This window comes from Oncorhynchus masou, unplaced genomic scaffold (assembly GCF_036934945.1).
Source record: "Oncorhynchus masou masou isolate Uvic2021 unplaced genomic scaffold, UVic_Omas_1.1 unplaced_scaffold_6052, whole genome shotgun sequence".
Taxonomy (NCBI): domain Eukaryota; kingdom Metazoa; phylum Chordata; class Actinopteri; order Salmoniformes; family Salmonidae; genus Oncorhynchus; species Oncorhynchus masou.
Window position 1 is genome coordinate 1 of NW_027012476.1, and position 14502 is coordinate 14502.

Genomic DNA, 14502 nt, shown 5'->3' on the forward strand with positions numbered 1-14502 from the left:
CTGCCCTACCAAGCACAAATACTACAAGCTGCTCATAGGGTGGAACGGAGGGTGAGGGGGGTGGAATGGCTTTGTTACCTTGGTATCACAGTAACTTTATACAGTTACTGTAAACATGACTCCCATTTTAATCCAAAACACAATACAATAGAGGCAGGATGCTTGTCACATGATTGTCCTCAATGTAGCAAATGACATTAACACATTTTGACCAAATGAGCAGTTACTGCCTTTTTTTTTTGCTTGGTAGGGTTAGCATAGTCACATGCTCTAATCTGCACTGTTTGGTAGGGTTAGCATAGTCACATGCTCTAATCTGCACTGTTTGGTAGGGTTAGCATAGTCACATGCTCTAATCTGCACTGTTTGGTAGGGTTAGCATAGTCACATGCTCTAATCTGCACCGTTTGGTAGGGTTAGCATAGTCACATGCTCTAATGCTGTTTATTGAGGGTTAGCATAGTCACATGCTCTAATCTGCACTGTTTGTTAGGGTTAGCATATGCATGCTCTAATCTGCACTCTTTGGTAGGGTTAGCATAGTCACATGCTCTAATCTGCACTACTGTTTGGACTGAATGTCATTTCAGAAAGAGGTGTGTGTGTATGAAATTAAAGAAACAGTTGACAGCTTATAACTGGATGTATATATTATAAGCTGTCAACTGTTTCTTAATTTCATTGTGTCATGTCCTTATTTGGCTTTTGTCTGTCTGCAGATCTTCTCCATATTTGCCTTCGCTACGGCGGCGGGTTATGCGGCGCTGCGAGCATCAATGTGTGCAGTGCCAGGGTCTCAGCACCAGCCAAGAAATCACTGCTGTCTTTAACACCCGTTCAGGTAAGCAGAACAGGGGTAAACGGATGAATTGTATGGCTGTGTGATGTTTCTGTTCAAAGGGCGGCAGGGTAGCTAGTGGTTAGAGTGTAGAGGCGGCAGGGTAGCCTAGTGGTTAGAGCGTTGGACTAGTAACCAGAAGGTTACAAGTTCAAACCCCGAGCTGACAAGGTAGAAATCTGACAGGCCGTCATTGAAAATAAGAATTTGTTCTTAACTGACTTGCCTAGTTAAATAAAGTTAAAATGTAAAAAAAATAATAATAATAATAATTACAAAGTGGCTTGTTATAATTTGAAGTCGTGTTCATCGGGGCACACTGAATCAAAATGTTTTGCAACAAAACATGAAAATCTGTATCTTTACTGGACAAGCTCAGCCCGAGTATCTACATGTTTTCCTCAGATATAAAACATTTCCTAAACGTACGTAAACCCTACCGAACATGACCCTAATACTACATGTGACTACACTCAAGATCATGGGTTCTTATTGGACAGTTTCTGGTAGTACATCCCTGTTTCACTTTTTCTCCTTACTGAACACCACCCTCTCTCTCTACATATCTCTGTTCTCACAGGCTGATGACCCATCCATACATCGTCCCCTCCTGTAACAACGACTCTAGTACTATCCAGCTCTATCTGACCGGCGACCACTCCTCCTCAGCCGAGTTCTACGTCTGTATCGGGGTGTTTGCCTTCCTCTACAGCACCGCCAGCCTGGTGATCTACCTGGGCTACCAGCACGTCTACAGGCGGACCACCCGCGGCCCCATTGTGGTGAGTTAACTGGGAATTATTCTGTTCATGCTCTTTGTAGTGTTCAATGGAAGGTGTTGATGTTAGGAGATCCCAGTCTATAGAATGACTTGGAATAGCTGTTGGGTTTTAATTCTGAGTTAAAACTCGACCGACCCTATGAAAGCTCAAAGCAAGTTTATTCTTCCCAGAGATCAATACAGCTGCATTAGACAAAGACATTTGTTCACACAAACACTGATATTTAAACCCTTTCTCCGAGGCTGAGTCTCCTCCTACACATCTGTACAAGCATTGATATTTAAACCCTTTCTCCTAGGCTGAGTCTCCTCCTACACATCTGTACAAGCACTGATATTTAAACCATTTCTCCTAGGCTGAGTCTCCTACACATCTGTAGAAGCACTGATATTTAAACCCTTTCTCCTAGGCTGAGTCTCCTCCTACACATCTGTAGAAGCACTGATATTTAAACCCTTTCTCCTAGGCTGAGTCTCCTCCTACACATCTGTAGAAGCACTGATATTTAAACCCTTTCTCCTAGGCTGAGTCTCCTCCTACACATCTGTAGAAGCACTGATATTTAAACCCTTTCTCCTAGGCTGAGTCTCCTCCTACACATCTGTAGAAGCACTGATATTTCAACCCTTTCTCCTAGGCTGAGTCTCCTCCTACACATCTGTACAAGCACTGATATTTAAACCCTTTCTCCTAGGCTGAGTCTCCTACACATCTGTAGAAGCACTGATATTTAAACCCTTTCTCCTAGGCTGAGTCTCCTACACATCTGTAGAAGCACTGATATTTAAACCCTTTCTCCTAGGCTGAGTCTCCTCCTACACATCTGTAGAAGCACTGATATTTAAACCCTTTCTCCTAGGCTGAGTCTCCTCCTACACATCTGTAGAAGCACTGATATTTCAACCCTTTCTCCTAGGCTGAGTCTCCTCCTACACATCTGTAGAAGCACTGATATTTAAACCCTTTCTCCTATGCTGAGTCTCCTCCTACACATCTGTAGAAGCACTGATATTTAAACCCTTTCTCCTATGCTGAGTCTCCTCCTACACATCTGTACAAGCACTGATATTTAAACCCTTTCTCCTAGGCTGAGTCTCCTACACATCTGTACAAGCACTGATATTTAAACCCTTTCTCCTAGGCTGAGTCTCCTCCTACACATCTGTAGAAGCACTGATATTTAAACCCTTTCTCCTAGGCTGAGTCTCCTACACATCTGTACAAGCACTGATATTTAAACCCTTTCTCCTAGGCTGAGTCTCCTCCTACACATCTGTACAAGCACTGATATTTAAACCCTTTCTCCTAGGCTGAGTCTCCTCCTACACATCTGTAGAAGCACTGATATTTAAACCCTTTCTCCTATGCTGAGTCTCCTACACATCTGTACAAGCACTGATATTTAAACCCTTTCTCCTAGGCTGAGTCTCCTCCTACACATCTGTACAAGCACTGATATTTAAACCCTTTCTCCTATGCTGAGTCTCCTCCTACACATCTGTACAAGCACTGATATTTAAACCCTTTCTCCTAGGCTGAGTCTCCTACACATCTGTAGAAGCACTGATATTTAAACCCTTTCTCCTAGGCTGAGTCTCCTACACATCTGTAGAAGCACTGATATTTAAACCCTTTCTCCTAGGCTGAGTCTCCTCCTACACATCTGTAGAAGCACTGATATTTAAACCCTTTCTCCTAGGCTGGAGTCTCCTCCTACACATCTGTAGAAGCACTGATATTTCAACCCTTTCTCCTAGGCTGAGTCTCCTCCTACACATCTGTAGAAGCACTGATATTTAAACCCTTTCTCCTATGCTGAGTCTCCTCCTACACATCTGTAGAAGCACTGATATTTAAACCCTTTCTCCTATGCTGAGTCTCCTCCTACACATCTGTACAAGCACTGATATTTAAACCCTTTCTCTAGGCTGAGTCTCCTACACATCTGTACAAGCACTGATATTTAAACCCTTTCTCCTAGGCTGAGTCTCCTCCTACACATCTGTAGAAGCACTGATATTTAAACCCTTTCTCCTAGGCTGAGTCTCCTACACATCTGTACAAGCACTGATATTTAAACCCTTTCTCCTAGGCTGAGTCTCCTCCTACACATCTGTACAAGCACTGATATTTAAACCCTTTCTCCTAGGCTGAGTCTCCTCCTACACATCTGTAGAAGCACTGATATTTAAACCCTTTCTCCTATGCTGAGTCTCCTACACATCTGTACAAGCACTGATATTTAAACCCTTTCTCCTAGGCTGAGTCTCCTCCTACACATCTGTACAAGCACTGATATTTAAACCCTTTCTCCTATGCTGAGTCTCCTCCTACACATCTGTACAAGCACTGATATTTCAACCCTTTCTCCTAGGCTGAGTCTCCTACACATCTGTAGAAGCACTGATATTTAAACCCTTTCTCCTAGGCTGAGTCTCCTCCTACACATCTGTACAAGCACTGATATTTAAACCCTTTCTCCTAGGCTGAGTCTCCTCCTACACATCTGTAGAAGCACTGATATTTAAACCCTTTCTCCTAGGCTGAGTCTCCTACACATCTGTACAAGCACTGATATTTAAACCCTTTCTCCTAGGCTGAGTCTCCTCCTACACATCTGTACAAGCACTGATATTTAAACCCTTTCTCCTATGCTGAGTCTCCTCCTACACATCTGTACAAGCACTGATATTTCAACCCTTTCTCCTAGGCTGAGTCTCCTACACATCTGTAGAAGCACTGATATTTAAACCCTTTCTCCTAGGCTGAGTCTCCTACACATCTGTACAAGCACTGATATTTAAACCCTTTCTCCTAGGCTGAGTCTCCTACACATCTGTAGAAGCACTGATATTTAAACCCTTTCTCCTAGGCTGAGTCTCCTACACATCTGTAGAAGCACTGATATTTCAACCCTTTCTCCTAGGCTGAGTCTCCTCCTACACATCTGTACAAGCACTGATATTTAAACCCTTTCTCCTAGGCTGAGTCTCCTCCTACACATCTGTAGAAGCACTGATATTTAAACCCTTTCTCCTATGCTGAGTCTCCTCCTACACATCTGTACAAGCACTGATATTTAAACCCTTTCTCCTATGCTGAGTCTCCTCCTACACATCTGTAGAAGCACTGATATTTAAACCCTTTCTCCCTATGCTGGTCTCCTCCTACACATCTGTAGAAGCACTGATATTTAAACCCTTTCTCCTATGCTGAGTCTCCTACACATCTGTACAAGCACTGATATTTAAACCCTTTCTCTAGGCTGAGTCTCCTCCTACACATCTGTAGAAGCACTGATATTTAAACCCTTTCTCCTAGGCTGAGTCTCCTACACATCTGTACAAGCACTGATATTTAAACCCTTTCTCCTAGGCTGAGTCTCCTCCTACACATCTGTACAAGCACTGATATTTAAACCCTTTCTCCTAGGCTGAGTCTCCTCCTACACATCTGTAGAAGCACTGATATTTAAACCCTTTCTCCTATGCTGAGTCTCCTACACATCTGTACAAGCACTGATATTTAAACCCTTTCTCTAGGCTGAGTCTCCTCCTACACATCTGTACAAGCACTGATATTTAAACCCTTTCTCCTATGCTGAGTCTCCTCCTACACATCTGTACAAGCACTGATATTTCAACCCTTTCTCCTAGGCTGAGTCTCCTACACATCTGTAGAAGCACTGATATTTAAACCCTTTCTCCTAGGCTGAGTCTCCTCCTACACATCTGTACAAGCACTGATATTTAAACCCTTTCTCCTAGGCTGAGTCTCCTCCTACACATCTGTAGAAGCACTGATATTTAAACCCTTTCTCCTATGCTGAGTCTCCTACACATCTGTACAAGCACTGATATTTAAACCCTTTCTCCTAGGCTGAGTCTCCTCCTACACATCTGTACAAGCACTGATATTTAAACCCTTTCTCCTATGCTGAGTCTCCTCCTACACATCTGTACAAGCACTGATATTTCAACCCTTTCTCCTAGGCTGAGTCTCCTACACATCTGTAGAAGCACTGATATTTAAACCCTTTCTCCTAGGCTGAGTCTCCTACACATCTGTACAAGCACTGATATTTAAACCCTTTCTCCTAGGCTGAGTCTCCTACACATCTGTAGAAGCACTGATATTTAAACCCTTTCTCCTAGGCTGAGTCTCCTACACATCTGTAGAAGCACTGATATTTCAACCCTTTCTCCTAGGCTGAGTCTCCTCCTACACATCTGTACAAGCACTGATATTTAAACCCTTTCTCCTATGCTGAGTCTCCTCTTACACATCTGTACAAGCACTGATATTTAAACCCTTTCTCCTATGCTGAGTCTCCTACACATCTGTACAAGCACTGATATTTAAACCCTTTCTCCTATGCTGAGTCTCCTACACATCTGTACAAGCACTGATATTTAAACCCTTTCTCCTATGCTGAGTCTCCTACACATCTGTACAAGCACTGATATTTAAACCCTTTCTCTAGGCTGAGTCTCCTACACATCTGTACAAGCACTGATATTTAAACCCTTTCTCCTATGCTGAGTCTCCTCCTACACATCTGTACAAGCACTGATATTTAAACCCTTTCTCCTATGCTGAGTCTCCTCCTACACATCTGTACAAGCACTGATATTTAAACCCTTTCTCCTATGCTGAGTCTCCTCCTACACATCTGTACAAGCACTGATATTTAAACCCTTTCTCTAGGCTGAGTCTCCTCCTACACATCTGTAGAAGCACTGATATTTAAACCCTTTCTCCTATGCTGAGTCTCCTCCTACACATCTGTAGAAGCACTGATATTTAAACCCTTTCTCCTAGGCTGAGTCTCCTCCTACACATCTGTAGAAGCACTGATATTTAAACCCTTTCTCCTATGCTGAGTCTCCTCCTACACATCTGTACAAGCACTGATATTTAAACCCTTTCTCCTAGGCTGAGTCTCCTCCTACACATCTGTACAAGCACTGATATTTAAACCCTTTCTCCTAGGCTGAGTCTCCTCCTACACATCTGTACAAGCACTGATATTTAAACCCTTTCTCCTATGCTGAGTCTCCTCCTACACATCTGTACAAGCACTGATATTTAAACCCTTTCTCCTATGCTGAGTCTCCTCCTACACATCTGTACAAGCACTGATATTTAAACCCTTTCTCCTATGCTGAGTCTCCTCCTACACATCTGTACAAGCACTGATATTTAAACCCTTTCTCCTAGGCTGAGTCTCCTCCTACACATCTGTAGAAGCACTGATATTTAAACCCTTTCTCCTATGCTGAGTCTCCTCCTACACATCTGTAGAAGCACTGATATTTAAACCCTTTCTCCTAGGCTGAGTCTCCTCCTACACATCTGTAGAAGCACTGATATTTAAACCCTTTCTCCCTATGCTGAGTCTCCTCCTACACATCTGTACAAGCACTGATATTTAAACCCTTTCTCCTAGGCTGAGTCTCCTCCTACACATCTGTAGAAGCACTGATATTTAAACCCTTTCTCCTAGGCTGAGTCTCCTCCTACACATCTGTACAAGCACTGATATTTAAACCCTTTCTCCTAGGCTGAGTCTCCTCCTACACATCTGTACAAGCACTGATATTTAAACCCTTTCTCCTATGCTGAGTCTCCTACACATCTGTAGAAGCACTGATATTTAAACCCTTTCTCCTAGGCTGAGTCTCCTCCTACACATCTGTAGAAGCACTGATATTTAAACCCTTTCTCCTAGGCTGAGTCTCCTCCTACACATCTGTAGAAGCACTGATATTTAAACCCTTTCTCCTATGCTGAGTCTCCTACACATCTGTAGAAGCACTGATATTTAAACCCTTTCTCCTATGCTGAGTCTCCTACACATCTGTAGAAGCACTGATATTTAAACCCTTTCTCCTAGGCTGAGTCTCCTCCTACACATCTGTAGAAGCACTGATATTTAAACCCTTTCTCCTAGGCTGAGTCTCCTCCTACACATCTGTAGAAGCACTGATATTTAAACCCTTTCTCCTAGGCTGAGTCTCCTCCTACACATCTGTAGAAGCACTGATATTTAAACCCTTTCTCCTAGGCTGAGTCTCCTCCTACACATCTGTAGAAGCACTGATATTTAAACCCTTTCTCCTAGGCTGAGTCTCCTCCTACACCTCTAAACAGCCAATGCATCTCTGTTGCTAGACAGAACCTTAGTGATATCTGTTCTTCCTCACTTCATCTAACCTGACCTCTACCCCAAAGTGCTCACTCCTCCCCAACTCAAGGCTGTCATGGTGATTGGTACCAGACTGTGTCTCTTTCTCCTCCAAGAGGATCCCTGATGGCTAACAATAACATATCCTGACATAATGTAAACTTTATACATTACCCTCTCTCCCTCAGTAACATGAATAAGTTTATTTAATATTCTCAGAACCCAACAAGGCTAAAGAGCTTGAGCAGTGGCACGAAATAGCTATAGACACTTGACGTCTGCGTGTGATGGGTACTTAAGGAGAGAAAGTTTTCCCAGTACAATGGTACCAATATATTAGTTCCAAAAGTGCAAAATCGAAGCTGAATCAAGCAAACATCAAATACTTTCAAATCTTTGCTGTTGTCTGCTTCACTAATTCAAGTTTCATACAATCGGATGCATAACAAGTCAAATCAAAAAGTGTGTTGGCTAATTATTTTGATTTGGTGGTGGGATGCAGGTGTTACCAACAAGTGAGGTTGTTATATCAGGCTCTTTCCATACTGTTTGTCTAATTTTATGTTCCAACTTTCCTCTTGAACCTGCATTTGATATACTTTTATTTATAATGTCTCGTGTCCTTTCAACAGGACCTGCTGTTGACCGCAGCCTTCACCTTCCTGTGGCTTGTGTCCTCCTCTGCCTGGGGTAAAGGCTTGACTGACGTGAAGTGGGCGACCAGCCCCTCGAACCTGGTAGGCTTAATCTCCACCTGCAAGGACGTCGGTAACAAGTGCACACCAGGAGCAGTGCCTCACATGGGACGACTCAACTCCTCTGTGGTAGGTTGGTTATAATCTGAACAAAAGTCTGTTGGGGGTAGGCTATATTACCTGTAGTGTTGTTAATGGTGGCTATGTATAGTGCCCTCCTGAATCATTGGCACCCTAGATGAATATGAACAAAAGTCTGTTGGGGGTAGACTACATTACCTGTAGTGTTGTTAATGGTGGCTATGTATAGTGCCCTCCTGAATCATTGGCACCCTAGATGAATATGAACAAAAGTCTGTTGGGGGTAGACTACATTACCTGTAGTGTTGTTAATGGTGGCTATGTATAGTGCCCTCCTGAATCATTGGCACCCTAGATGAATATGAACAAAAGTCTGTTGGGGGGGGGGGGGGGGAAGTATTTGTTGATCAGCTTGATCTTACATTCAAAATATCATATGAATCTAACATTTTTAATTTAGTTAAAATTATTCAAACGTGTTATGTCATCAACAAATGTTTAAAGGATACAGTGAAATAATCTGTGGAAACAATTGTTGACTTGTGTCATGCAATAACACAATTATTTTTGAAAAAAAAATAATTATTTGGTACCCGGGGAGCTAATAAAACAGTACACTCCTGAATTATCTGTACATGCTTGGAATCGGGGAAATCACTCTGGGAACTCGACTCAAAAACAAGTTTTACATGTCAACCCGAGCTTTTGCTTGAGAACCGAATTCCATTGCGTTTTCCCTCCATTACAGTCCTGGCTACAGTCCTGGCTACAGGCTACAGTCCTGGCTACAGTCCTGGCTACTGGTTACAGTCCTGGCTACAGGCTACAGTCCTGGCTACAGGCTACAGTCCTGGCTACAGGCTACAGTCCTGGCTACAGTCCTGGCTACAGGCTACAGTCCTGGTTACAGGTTACAGTCCTGGCTACAGTCCTGGCTACAGGCTACAGTCCTGGCTACAGGCTACAGTCCTGGTTACAGTCCTGGCTACAGGCTACAGTCCTGGCTACAGTCCTGGCTACAGGCTACAGTCCTGGCTACAGTCCTGGCTACAGGTTACAGTCCTGGCTACAGGCTACAGTCCTGGCTACAGTCCTGGCTACAGTCCTGGCTACAGGTTACAGTCCTGGCTACAGGCTACAGTCCTGGCTACAGGCTACAGTCCTGGCTACAGTCCTGGCTACAGGCTACAGTCCTGGCTACAGGCTACAGTCCTGGCTACAGGCTACAGTCCTGGCTACAGGCTACAGTCCTGGCTACAGTCCTGGCTACAGGTTACAGTCCTGGCTACAGGCTACAGTCCTGGCTACAGGCTACAGTCCTGGCTACAGTCCTGGCTACAGGTTACAGTCCTGGCTACAGGTTACAGTCCTGGCTACAGGCTACAGTCCTGGCTACAGTCCTGGCTACAGGCTACAGTCCTGGCTACAGGCTACAGTCCTGGCTACAGGCTACAGTCCTGGCTACAGGTTACAGTCCTGGCTACAGGCTACAGTCCTGGCTACAGGCTACAGTCCTGGCTACAGTCCTGGCTACAGGTTACAGTCCTGGCTACAGGTTACAGTCCTGGCTACAGGCTACAGTCCTGGCTACAGTCCTGGCTACAGGCTACAGTCCTGGCTACAAGCTACAGTCCTGGCTACAGGCTACAGTCCTGGCTACAGTCCTGGCTACAGGCTACAGTCCTGGCTACAGGTTACAGTCCTGGCTACAGGCTACAGTCCTGGCTACAGGCTACAGTCCTGGCTACAGGCTACAGTCCTGGCTACAGGCTACAGTCCTGGCTACAGTCCTGGCTACAGTCCTGGCTACAGGCTACAGTCCTGGCTACAGTCCTGGCTACAGGCTACAGTCCTGGCTACAGGCTACAGTCCTGGCTACAGGCTACAGTCCTGGCTACAGGCTACAGTCCTGGCTACAGGCTACAGTCCTGGCTACAGGCTACAGTCCTGGCTACAGGCTACAGTCCTGGCTACAGTCCTGGCTACAGTCCTGGCTACAGGTTACAGTCCTGGCTACAGGCTACAGTCCTGGCTACAGGCTACAGTCCTGGCTACTGGTTACAGTCCTGGCTACAGTCCTGGCTACAGGCTACAGTCCTGGCTACAGGCTACAGTCCTGGCTACAGGCTACAGTCCTGGCTACAGGTTACAGTCCTGGCTACAGTCCTGGCTACTGGTTACAGTCCTGGCTACAGGTTACAGTCCTGGCTACAGTCCTGGCTACAGTCCTGGCTACAGGCTACAGTCCTGGCTACAGTCCTGGCTACAGGCTACAGTCCTGGCTACAGGCTACAGTCCTGGCTACTGGTTACAGTCCTGGCTACTGGCTACAGTCCTGGCTACAGGCTACAGTCCAGGCTACAGTCCTGGCTACAGGCTACAGTCCTGGCTACTGGTTACAGTCCTGGCTACAGTCCTGGCTACAGGCTACAGTCCTGGCTACAGTCCTGGCTACAGGTTACAGTCCTGGCTACTGGTTACAGTCCAGGCTACAGTCCTGGCTACAGGTTACAGTCCTGGCTACTGGTTACAGTCCTGGCTACAGTCCTGGCTACAGGCTACAGTCCTGGCTACAGGCTACAGTCCTGGCTACAGGCTACAGTCCTGGCTACAGGTTACAGTCCTGGCTACAGGTTACAGTCCTGGCTACAGGTTACAGTCCTGGCTACAGGCTACAGTCCTGGCTACAGGCTACAGTCCTGGCTACAGGTTACAGTCCTGGCTACAGTCCTGGCTACTGGTTACAGTCCTGGCTACTGGTTACAGTCCTGGCTACAGGCTACAGTCCTGGCTACAGGCTACAGTCCTGGCTACAGTCCTGGCTACAGTCCTGGCTACAGGCTACAGTCCTGGCTACAGGCTACAGTCCTGGCTACAGGCTACAGTCCTGGCTACTGGCTACAGTCCTGGCTACTGGTTACAGTCCTGGCTACAGTCCTGGCTACTGGCTACAGTCCTGGCTACTGGTTACAGTCCTGGCTACTGGTTACAGTCCTGGCTACTGGTTACAGTCCTGGCTACTGGTTACAGTCCTGGCTACAGGCTACAGTCCTGGCTACTGGTTACAGTCCTGGCTACAGGCTACAGTCCTGGCTACAGGCTACAGTCCTGGCTACAGTCCTGAATCCACATCTCTTACATATACCCTCAATTCATTTTCAAGAAATTGAAACGTGGAGCCATTGAGAAATGTGATTGTTCTTAACTAAGAAACATGTTGTTGTTTTTGCTGTCCTGTCTAAAATATGTGTTTTTGTCCCCCTCTTATGGCAGGTCTTTGGATTCCTCAACCTGATATTGTGGGGTGGTAACTGCTGGTTCATCTTTAAGGAGACGCCCTTTCACAAGTCCGCCAACCCCTTGGTGACTCCGAGGAGGGTTTAGGTGTCAGGCCCATGACTTCTAACTGGGCAGCAGTTCCCTGCTGTCAACGGCTACGTTCCAGACTGCATGCAAAGCAGTTGCACTGCACAAATGAACCGATCTTAGGGGCGAATCTTAACTTTGACTCATATCGGCAATTAGTCATATGCATCGATGCCAATGGTAGACAATGTGACTGTGTGGAAGTGAAGATTTGCCCCTAATGTGATTTCTGACTTGTTAAAGACGTGTGTGTTTTGAGATTTCATGTGTGTGCTTTTTGCTGCCGCTCTGTACCCAGGCCTGAAATTCCCTCCAACCAAGTAGTTCCTACATTATACCGTTTTCAAATGCCTTGTAAAGTCGCACGTCTCATTCGGTGCAAAACGCTGCTTAGAAATGTCTTCTAGTAGGTTATTAAGTTGTAAACAGTTTCTTTTCATGCATTGACAGCGCCACGTTTATTATTTCAAAGTGGTCCATTTTTAGGAGGACATTAATTACAAATCATTTATAGACTGCAAGAAATCCAGATGTATTTGACTGAAACATTACAAAACTTGCTTACACTTGAATGTGATCACATATCTCTGATGCGTGGGACTACTTTGAAAAGATGTTCCAAATTAAAAGCACTTGGTGCTGATTCGCTGGTGGTTTTTTTTCTTTTCTTTTTTGTCTTATGTCCAACAATTTAGAACAATTGTTCAGTAAGCGTTGCAGGCCAAATAACATCAATCTGGCCCTCAGGTCACCAGTTGGGGAACCCTGCCATAAGCAATCCTACGGTACTTCCTGCCATAAGCAATCCTACGGTACTTCCTGCCATAAGCAATCCTACGGTACTTCCTGCCGTAAGCAATCCTACGGTACTTCCTGCCATAAGCAATCCTACGGTACTTCCTGCCGTAAGCAATCCTACGGTACTTCCTGCCGTAAGCAATCCTACGGTACTTCCTGCCGTAAGCAATCCTACGGTACTTCCTGCCATCAGCAATCCTACGGTACTCCCTGCCATCAGCAATCCTACGGTACTCCCTGCCATCAGCAATCCTACGGTACTCCCTGCCATCAGCAATCCTACGGTACTTCCTGCCATCAGCAATCCTACGGTACTCCCTGCCATCAGCAATCCTACGGTACTCCCTGCCATCAGCAATCCTACGGTACTTCCTGCCATAAGCAATCCTACGGTACTCCCTGCCATAAGCAATCCTACGGTACTCCCTGCCATCAGCAATCCTACGGTACTTCCTGCCATGTCTTTGAAATGTGCTTTTTTTCCCCCTCTGTTGTGCAGCATGGTTTGTCATATTGTTTTAACAATGTAAGAAAATAAAGCCATCAAAACTCCTGTTTTTCACGCTGACCTCACAGTATTGATGACAAATCCCTTTGTCACCAACCATTTCAGTTCTTAACATTTCCGTCCTGTTTCAGATTTTACCACTCCAAGTTACGCAAAAATACTGAAGACTGGTTTAAGTTACTTGTATGTTTTTTGGTGCCTCACTTCAATGTGATTAGAAGGCAGAACTACTTTAGCTGTCATCGAACTCCTGTTCTGCTTTTAATTCACCTTTGTATTTTATGTTTCAAATTGTCGCCGCCTTTCACAAAGTTTATTTGGAGAGAAAGGTCCAATTTCATGTATCATTATTTTTTCAAATGATTAAAGGGAAAGAGTTGGTAAAGAAGGTCAAGGTAATCTGTCTGAATGACTCTCCTTGTCCTAGTCTGTAATCCCAACATGTTTCAAACTGACCACCACCACTCAAAAGGTAACCTGCTTACATTACCAATCTCCCTGTAGCGCTCACATCTGTAGCTGTGAAATGCTTTGAAAGGCTGAAAATCATGGCTCACATCAACACCATCATCGCAGAAACGTTGACCAGCCTTTCATCAGCATTTATTAGTTACAGATGTGAATGCTACAGGGAGATGGGTAATGTAAGCAGGTTACCTTTTGAGTACTTAGGAACAGGTACAATGGTGGTCAGTTTGAAACAGGCTAGGACAAGGAGAGATCAGTTACATCATTTCAACACCAGGTGGCACTAAAACATTACGTTTTATACAGAGTAACTGGTCAGTATCAGTATCGAACCCCCTGACATTAATCCATTGTCACGAGACTATGTCTAGATGTTTTATTATTATTAAATTAAATATTATACTTAATTAAAAAGGACAGATATTCAAATCTATTTTACTCTACTGTACATGAACGTTCTATAATGTTCTACTTTCCTGAACGAGGCCTACTTGTCTGGTGCATACTGTAGCAAAACATTTCCAAGTAGTTTCCCTGCCTGTTTGAGACAGTTTGCTTCCGTTTGGTCCACAGTGAAAACCATCGAACGTCCCAGCATGCACCGCACCAGACACAGGTCATCGTACTCATAGTGGTGTTCCAAAATAAAAACAGACCTGAAGGTATGAGTTGCTAGCATCTCAAATTTCAGAGGCCGGCTGTTTATTATTATTATTAAAATCAGTAGTAGCTGCAAGGAGTTGGGAAAAGAGAAGGAAGCTTAAAATAGATCTCTGAGA

General features: G+C 44.8%; 1 pseudogene; it reads left to right on the top strand.

Moving 5' to 3' along the window:
* The first annotated feature begins 1421 nt into the window (after window positions 1–1421).
* On the top strand, window positions 1422–13301 carry LOC135536368 (synaptophysin-like protein 2; annotated as a pseudogene).
* Window positions 13302–14502: the final 1201 nt, after the last annotated feature.